The 7,589-nt window shown below is 54.7% G+C and overlaps 1 long non-coding RNA gene across 5 annotated transcripts in view; it reads right to left on the reverse strand.

The window, feature by feature from the left end:
- The window catches only part of LOC149120536 (uncharacterized), a 111,637-nt gene extending 104,756 nt beyond the window's left edge, over positions 1-6,881 (reverse strand). For all 5 annotated transcript variants that reach the window (XR_016225918.1, XR_016225916.1, XR_016225917.1 and 2 more), the window contains exons 1-2: positions 6,551-6,881; positions 1,393-1,544 (exon numbers count right to left, since the gene is read on the reverse strand). This is a non-coding gene — a long non-coding RNA (uncharacterized LOC149120536). The remainder of the gene's footprint in view (positions 1-1,392; positions 1,545-6,550) is intronic.
- Positions 6,882-7,589: the final 708 nt, after the last annotated feature.

Here is a 7,589-nt window from a genome sequence, read left to right on the forward strand (position 1 = left end):
ACTCCACTTCTGATCCAGTTCTCTGCTAACATCCTGGAAAAGGAGCAGGAAATGGTCCAAGCTTGGGCCCCTGACACACACTGGAAACCTAGATGGTGTTCTGTCGCTCCCCCTCTTCGTGGAGGAGCAACACAGGACCCTGCGCTGTTCTTTCGTCTGCTCGGCCCTCCCCGGGTTTGCTGCTGGTTCTTCCCGGGTTGGCTACTATCCCTTCCACCTCCGTGGAAGGGCAGTTCCCCCTGGCCACATTCCCCACTTCCGCAGGGGAGCGGCACACCGCCGGCCGGCTCTTCTCGGGGGCTGCACAGGTGTTCCTTCAGCTAGATGTTCCCCATAGATGTTCCCTGGTGCATGCCGTCTCTCTCCTCCTTTATAGTCCTCCTCCGCCAATCCCAACTCGGCTGCCCACACGCCGAGTACGCTGCTCTCCAATCAGGAGCAAGTCCTACAGTTAATTGGTTGAACTGGAGGCAGCTGTGCGGAAGCTGTTTACTTCTCTCCCAGCGCCATATTGTGGGAGAGCAGATGCATAGAATAAGTCTTAATTCCAGTAACTCAGTCTAGTCTGGGTTGCTCCCCACAGTGTTCCAGGTTCCTGACTTCTGCCAGGCACAGTCCCAGCCATTGTGGCTATTTGGGGAGTGTGTGTGTGTGTGTGTGTGTGTGCACCCATGTCCCTGTGTCCGTCTCCCTCACCAGACACCCGTAACTGCCCTTCAAATAAATAAATAAATCTTAAAACACAAAAAAAATGCAGGGGAAGAAATACCAGAGAGCTGATCTTTCTACAACCCATGAGAACACAGCAAGAAGATGGCCGCCCTCACCAGGAACTCCACTATGCTAGCACCTGGGTTGGACTTGCAATGCTGAGAACTGTCAGTAAATCAATGCCTGTGGTTGGGCTAGGCCAGGTGTGGGGTTGGTTACAGCAGCCTGAGCTGACTAACACACCCCCAAGACCTCTAGAAGAGCATGAGACCACCTGACACACCTAACCTGTGAACTCATGTCCCCACATGGCTAGGCCTGGTGCGGCAGCAGATACAATTCCCATTGCCCCCAGCTCCGTTTCCTTACTGGCATCACCAGATGGGAGAACTCCATAATCAGCACTGTGTGTCCCACCAACACAGCAGGTATACTTGGGGGGAAAAATCACAGCATTCCACTCCCTTAGGATGACCACCTAGCTAATCTGGACAAGACAGACAAGAGAGGGAATTGAGAAATTGTCTCTATAATGTGCCTGCAGTAAGCCACACTGCTAACAAAGTGCTGGGATGAGGTCTTGGATGGGCGAGTCACATGGCTGGTGGCAGGCGCCCGGAGAGCTGACTACAATGCGGACCTGGGAGCAGGTGAACTCTCGGGAATGAGGAAGCCACTTACCGTCACTCAGGTCCTACAGGAGACCCTCCTGGCAGGAGAAGTCCAGGCTCGCGTTCATGGTGACAGTGAAGGTGGCTGCCTGCCCAGGCTGCAGGGGAAACTGGGTGACGGTTCTTCCAGCTTCCAGCTCAGGAAGTCACCATACAGTTTCTCTGCAATGATAACAACAATAGTGATGTTGATGGTGATGGCAGAGCAGAGGCACAATGAGACTGACACCAACCCGGCTGGGAAATTCTGGCACACGCTCAAAACAAAGATGACAAGCATTCAAGATGTCAGAGAGTGGCTGGCGCCGTGGCTCAATAGGCTAATCCTCCACCTTGCGGCGCCGGCACACCGGGTTCTAGTCCCGGTCGGGGCGCCGGATTCTGTCCCGGTTGCCCCTCTTCCAGGCCAGCTCTCTGCTATGGCCAGGGAGTGCAGTGGAGGATGGCCCAGGTGCTTGGGCCCTGCACCCCATGGGAGACCAGGAAAAGCACCTGGATCCTGGCTCCTGCCATCGGATCAGCGCGGTGCGCCGGCTGCAGCGGCGGCCATTGGAGGGTGAACCAACGGCAAAGGAAGACCTTTCTCTCTCTGTCTCTCTCTCTCACTGTCCACTCTGCCTGTCAAAAAAAAAAAAAAAAAAAAAAAGATGTCAGAGAGCAAAAAGTCCAGGAAAAGTCCTGAATCAGAAGAGGCCGTGAGGCACAAAGAGGAGTGAGAATGCGTCATGCTCGGGCACGGTACCCCCGCCTGGCCACCATCGCTCCTGTGGAGCTGTGGGACCTGCGGACGAAATGAAGGCCTGTGGCTCTGGCAAGTGAAGCTAAGTTTCCCCACCGTGAACATTTTCTGTATTGTACTGCTGTGAGGGAAACAGACCCACGTTAAGCAGGGACACCGCTTCAGAGAAAGAAATCCAGAATCAGAAACACACAGCTAAGAGCAGAGCCTCAGGCAGGGCCGGCAAGGAAGCGGCCTTGGGCCTGGAGCACCAGGCAGAATGGTTAAATCCTCAGAGCCGAGGTTTGTCCACAGACATCATAGGGGGATGGCCACTGCATCATGGGCTGGTGCAGAGCTGCCCAAAGTGACCTCTGCAGAGAAAGGGTTGGGGGTCATCATGACTGCATCGGGGGCTGGTGCAGAAGCTGCGCATGGTGACCTCTGCAGAGAATGGGGCCGGGGGTCATCATCACAAAGAGCAAGGCACCCTATGGAAGCACAGGAATTGACTCAGGTGACACCCAGTGTGCCCTGGGAAGCAGCCATCCCTCCTTCATTTGCAACTGGGAGTGAGCTGTGAGACAGCCAACTAAGGCCCAGTATTCTCTGCAGCCAGCACACCTGGGAAAACTGACAACCTCCAATGGCTGCGCCACAAGGTCCCCTTCCAACTCTGCTCCAATGAGAAGCTCCCAGCCCCACTGCCCTCCTGCTCACAGGGGCAAGCACAGATGCTGCACAGCCCTGAGCAGTGAGGTCCAGTGTTCGGCCAGCCAGCAGAACAACTCACACACACCGATCACATGAAGGGTGGGTCGGTCATGGCTCCCGGGCAGTGCACTGCAGAGCCCAGCGTGCAGGTATGCAGCACCAGGAAACCTTCCCAGAGAGACTTGAGGAGAGGAGGAGAAGCCAGGGATGGTCAGGAGGAGGAGGATTCTGGACTTGTGCTGTGTCCAGCACGATCTTGGTATGTGGCACAGCTTAACAGATGTCACGCTCAACACCGCCTTCACACACTGGCTTTGTGGTCTGCCTCCTGTGTAGCTGTAGCACGTGGGGACTTAAGATGTTCACATTAGCTATCTTTGGTGGCCAAAGAACCGCCCTAGCCCACAAAGATCACTGAAGCCTTGTGTGTGTTCCTACTCTCCAGTCTGCACCACAGCCCTGAGGTCCAAACTACCCCAGGACACCTGCTCTGGGTGCTGTACCAGCTCCAGTCAGAAGTTATGCCATTCCTCCCGCACCACGGATGGGACCGAGACCTTCCAGCGACCCAGGAAGTCTACAAATATGTTACGTGGATTTTAATGAACTCCACTATTTGCTTATTAGCCCAGTCAATCCATTCAGGAATGGAATGGGTAAGACATGCCAGGTGACAGAGAGCCAAATGGGCCTGCTTACTGGGGCCAGTTCCAAGGCCCCAAGAACACAGGAAATGCAAGCTGACTGCCTCCATGGCCTGTGCATGAGCCACACCAGCAGCCACCCCCTTCCTAAGCACAGCCCATGTCAGACAAGTCACCAAGGCCTTGCAAAACCTCACCTCCCAACATCCTCTCCAAGCTGTTTCTAAGAGCACAGTCTGTAAACAGCAGCCACTGTGTCAGCTGCCCGTTCACACAGCCATGGGTGGGCAGGAAGCAAGGGTAGGCCCTGAGCAAGTGCACCTGCACTGGGAGGAGCGCACACACTGAGGCGCCTCAGGAGGGCACTCCAGCCCCACATGCTGCCAGCTCTCCTCCACCAGCACAGCCTGCTGCCTCTGTGGAGAGGGTCAGGCCACTGTCACCACAGTGGGGTCCCACCTGTCTTTCACAGCCCCACTCACGGGCTGCATTCCTGTGGGCCTTGTCTCCCCCCAACACACACATACACCCAACCCTTCCACGCACTGACAAGTAGGATACTATATCCAAGGGACTCATTCTCCTACCAATCAATCAATGGAAGGCACCAGCTCCCAGCACTGAGACCCAGCACCTGCCTGGAGAGGCAGGCACTGTGAGGGTTAGGAGAACCTGCTTTATGACAGGGCACCTGGGCTCACCTGCCAGTCCTGCCTGTGTGTCCTAGGTGAGCCACCAAACTTCTGTGACTGTCAGTTTAGCAATCTATAAGATGTGCTGTCATGCCAGGTCAACAAGGTAACGGAAGCCAAGTGCTTCGAACACAACCCAGACTAGAACAGCACTTGGCCAGTGTTAGTGATTCCTCCCGTGCCTCAAAAACCCCTCTCTCCTTGTCCTAAGGCAGCAGTCCCTCCCCAGGACCACATGAGGATGAGCTAGCCCTGCAGAGTATGGGACCCCGGCCCACCAGTCAGCAGGCACACTCTAGCACTAGCTGCCACCAGAGTTCTGCCCCTCCAGCCATGAACAGGACCTGGCACGGGGGAGCAGACAATAGTGACAACAGCGTGGACCAAGTCACGGTTTTCAGTTTATAATTAGAACAGTTGGAAACAAGTTCCACGGGAAAAAAAAAAGGATGCCACACTGAATGTACAATGTAATTTCAAACGCATAAAAGTACTCAAGTAGAAAAAAATGAAAATATATCTGTACACTAATATTAGTTTGCTTTGAGTCAGGAGATCATGGGTAATTTCAAATGGTTTTGTAATTTTTGAATTTTCTGCTATGAGCTTTTATGATACTTTTATAAAGAAATACACAGAAGGATACTTCAATTAGTTCACAGAAAATAGAATTAAACGCTAAGTTTATTTTGATGCCAAAAAAACTGAAATGCTTGCATATGAGAAATCTTCAAACTGTTCATGAGAAACGTACATTATGAATAAAGCATGCATGGATTTCAAAAGCGTTTGGCACCAAAATAAATTACTTTTAGTTCTGTTCTTCCATGAGCTTTAGGAAGTCACCTTGAGCCTGCACACACAGACACACACACACACACACACACTTGTATAAACCTGCACTAACAGCTCTCTAAGTCTAGGCCCCTGTCCCCCTAACCTGGTTTCATACAAGGAGAAGCCTGTGGGTCCAGCCTGCACATCCACTTGCAAGACCAACCACACTAAGACCTGTGGCCCACCTGACAGAGAGAGGTGGGTGCTGAGCCAATGCAGATGCCCTCATGGTGCCCCACGCTACAGCAGGGCACTAATGTTTCCTGGTGACAGGGCAGCAAATCACAGGGACTGAGTGTCCCCAAGTCCCAGGTTCGTCTCAGCCAGCTCAAAACTTTCCTGGGGTAGCACATTAACTCTGTGGCAGCCATGCCCATTGGCAGGCAATCAGATGCCTTCAAAGAGTTTGGCCAGGCTAAGGAAAAACTAGCCCGCCCACACTAATTAAGTGAGCTCTGCCCCTCCACACCACTACTGTGCTCACTTGGCAAGGCAGGGACCATCCAGAGGGACCATCCAGCAGGAACAGCCCCAGGTAAGCAGGGCAGGAATTGGAGCAACTGCCTAGTGAGCAGCTTCCCAACAGAGACGCTCCATCCCAAGTCATAAAAGAGCCGAATACAGCACAGAGAGTTCCATCAATTTGCCCAAAGCCAAGCAGCTGGGACGTCGTGGAACCAGGAGTCAGCGCCTGCCTGGCAATGGCCTCCCCCTACCTATCTGAGGGCCTGAACAGAGCCGGAGTGGAGTTCACAGGACCAGATGGCTCCACCGGTGAGAACGCCCATGGAAAAATAATTAAAATCTGTGATTCTCAAACCAGGAGATGAAGAGGAAAAGCCGTCCATTTCATTCCATCAGACCAGCCTCATCCCAACATCCAACACAAGCACATCATAAGGAAAATGGCACACACATATCCGTCACGAAAGTGTCACATGCCTCAACAAAATATCACCACACGCCATCCAGAAGCACACCCAAAGCTTAGCACACTGTGCGCAACTGACAGTTACTCCGGAAATGCAAGGGTGGCTACCCTACAAAATCAATCATTCCCGGAACAGAATACACATGGGGAAAGCCCACAAACTATCCCGATAGACACAGAAAACCTAGTTCACAAAAACTTCCATGACGTTTGCAATACTAAAACACAAATCATCACATCAGGAACGGAACGTACAACTCGGCGTTACAAGGCTCTTTCGTGAAAAGCCCACAGAGCGCGAACGTCACAAACAACGCGAGGAACCCGAAACTGGCCTCCTAGACCAGGAAACAGACACGCACTTTCGCTCTCCTTCCTCCCATCAACAGTCTCTGACGTCTAGAGCAGGGCGGCTGGGCCCTCAAAAGGCAAACAGACGGGAACGCGGGGCCGTTCCGGGAGGAGACCGAGCCACCTCTGCTCTCGCCCAGCTGCTCGCACCCTGGGGACCCTTCCAGACCGTCCGCACAGCACGACCGCGACCCCACCCGCGCCTTCGGGACCCAAGAGCAACAGGCACGCGGCCAGCCAAGACGCCCAGCGGGTAACCGCAACAGCCGCGCGTCACTCACCTCCAAGGGGGTCCGGTCAGCTGCCGGGTCAGTTGTTGTCCGCGAAGGCCGTTGCTTCCAGAAGGGGCCAAAGAAGAGCAACGCGCCTGGGAAACGGCACGGAAGCCTCGGACGCGCAGCCTCTCCTGATCCGGCCTGACCCTGGGGACGCTGGCTCTCCCTCAGGCTCGGCCAGCCGCGTCGACGACGGCTCCTCTCCTCACGGCTTGTGCAGGCTCTGGAGCCGGAGAGGACCCGCGGCGCTGACTCCCAGCGGAGCCCCACGGGGCAGTCGGCGCCAGGCTGCGTGCAGGTGCACTTCCGGGTCACAGTGCCAGGCGCAGGCGCACTCCCCACGGGCCGTCACCATGGCAACCCAGGACGCACCTGCACACTGCTGCATCCAGCGTCCCAAGCCCCAAGGCCGCTTCCAGTCCCGCCTCTCCAGGCTGTGACCAGGGACGCAGACGCTGATGGCCCAGGTTCTCTGGACCCCAGCTCCTTGCCTCGTGGGAGTCCTCAATGGAGCTCCTGCCTTCTGCCTCCTCGCTTCTGCCTGGCCCTGCGCTGCCCGTTCGTTGCTGCCACGTGGGGAGAGAAGCAGTTCACGGGGCATCGCCAGCTCGCTCGCACTCGCTCGCTCTCTCTCTCTCTCTCTCTCTCTCCCTCCCTCCCTCATTTCCCCCCTTCTTCCCCTCTGTGTGTAACTCAATATCCCTGCTGCTTCACCTGCAGGACAAGTTTGGCCTCTCACGGCTATCGCCCTTCTGTTACCTGCTCTCTGGTGCTGTCTTCCACGCTTCCCCCAAGGCAGGCTGAAGAAGTAAGAGGGGAGAAGAGAAAAGAGTGCTCTTTGTTCTGTCTCTTCCCTCCTATCCACTTGATTTTCTGTCAGTTTGCTAACTAGCATCCCACGATTGCTTTGCTTGATTCCAGTTAGCCACTGTGTGCTGAGCAGAGCCAGGCTTTCCAGATAGAATCTGGAAGAACATTCCTTCTCTGGGACTTCTTACCCCAGGGATCCTACTCCGCCATAGGCAGTGTCACAGGCTGAGTGATT

The sequence above is a fragment of the Oryctolagus cuniculus genome, chromosome 19 (assembly GCF_051225735.1).
Source record: "Oryctolagus cuniculus isolate XC-2025 breed Fujian yellow rabbit chromosome 19, ASM5122573v1, whole genome shotgun sequence".
NCBI lineage: Eukaryota > Metazoa > Chordata > Mammalia > Lagomorpha > Leporidae > Oryctolagus > Oryctolagus cuniculus.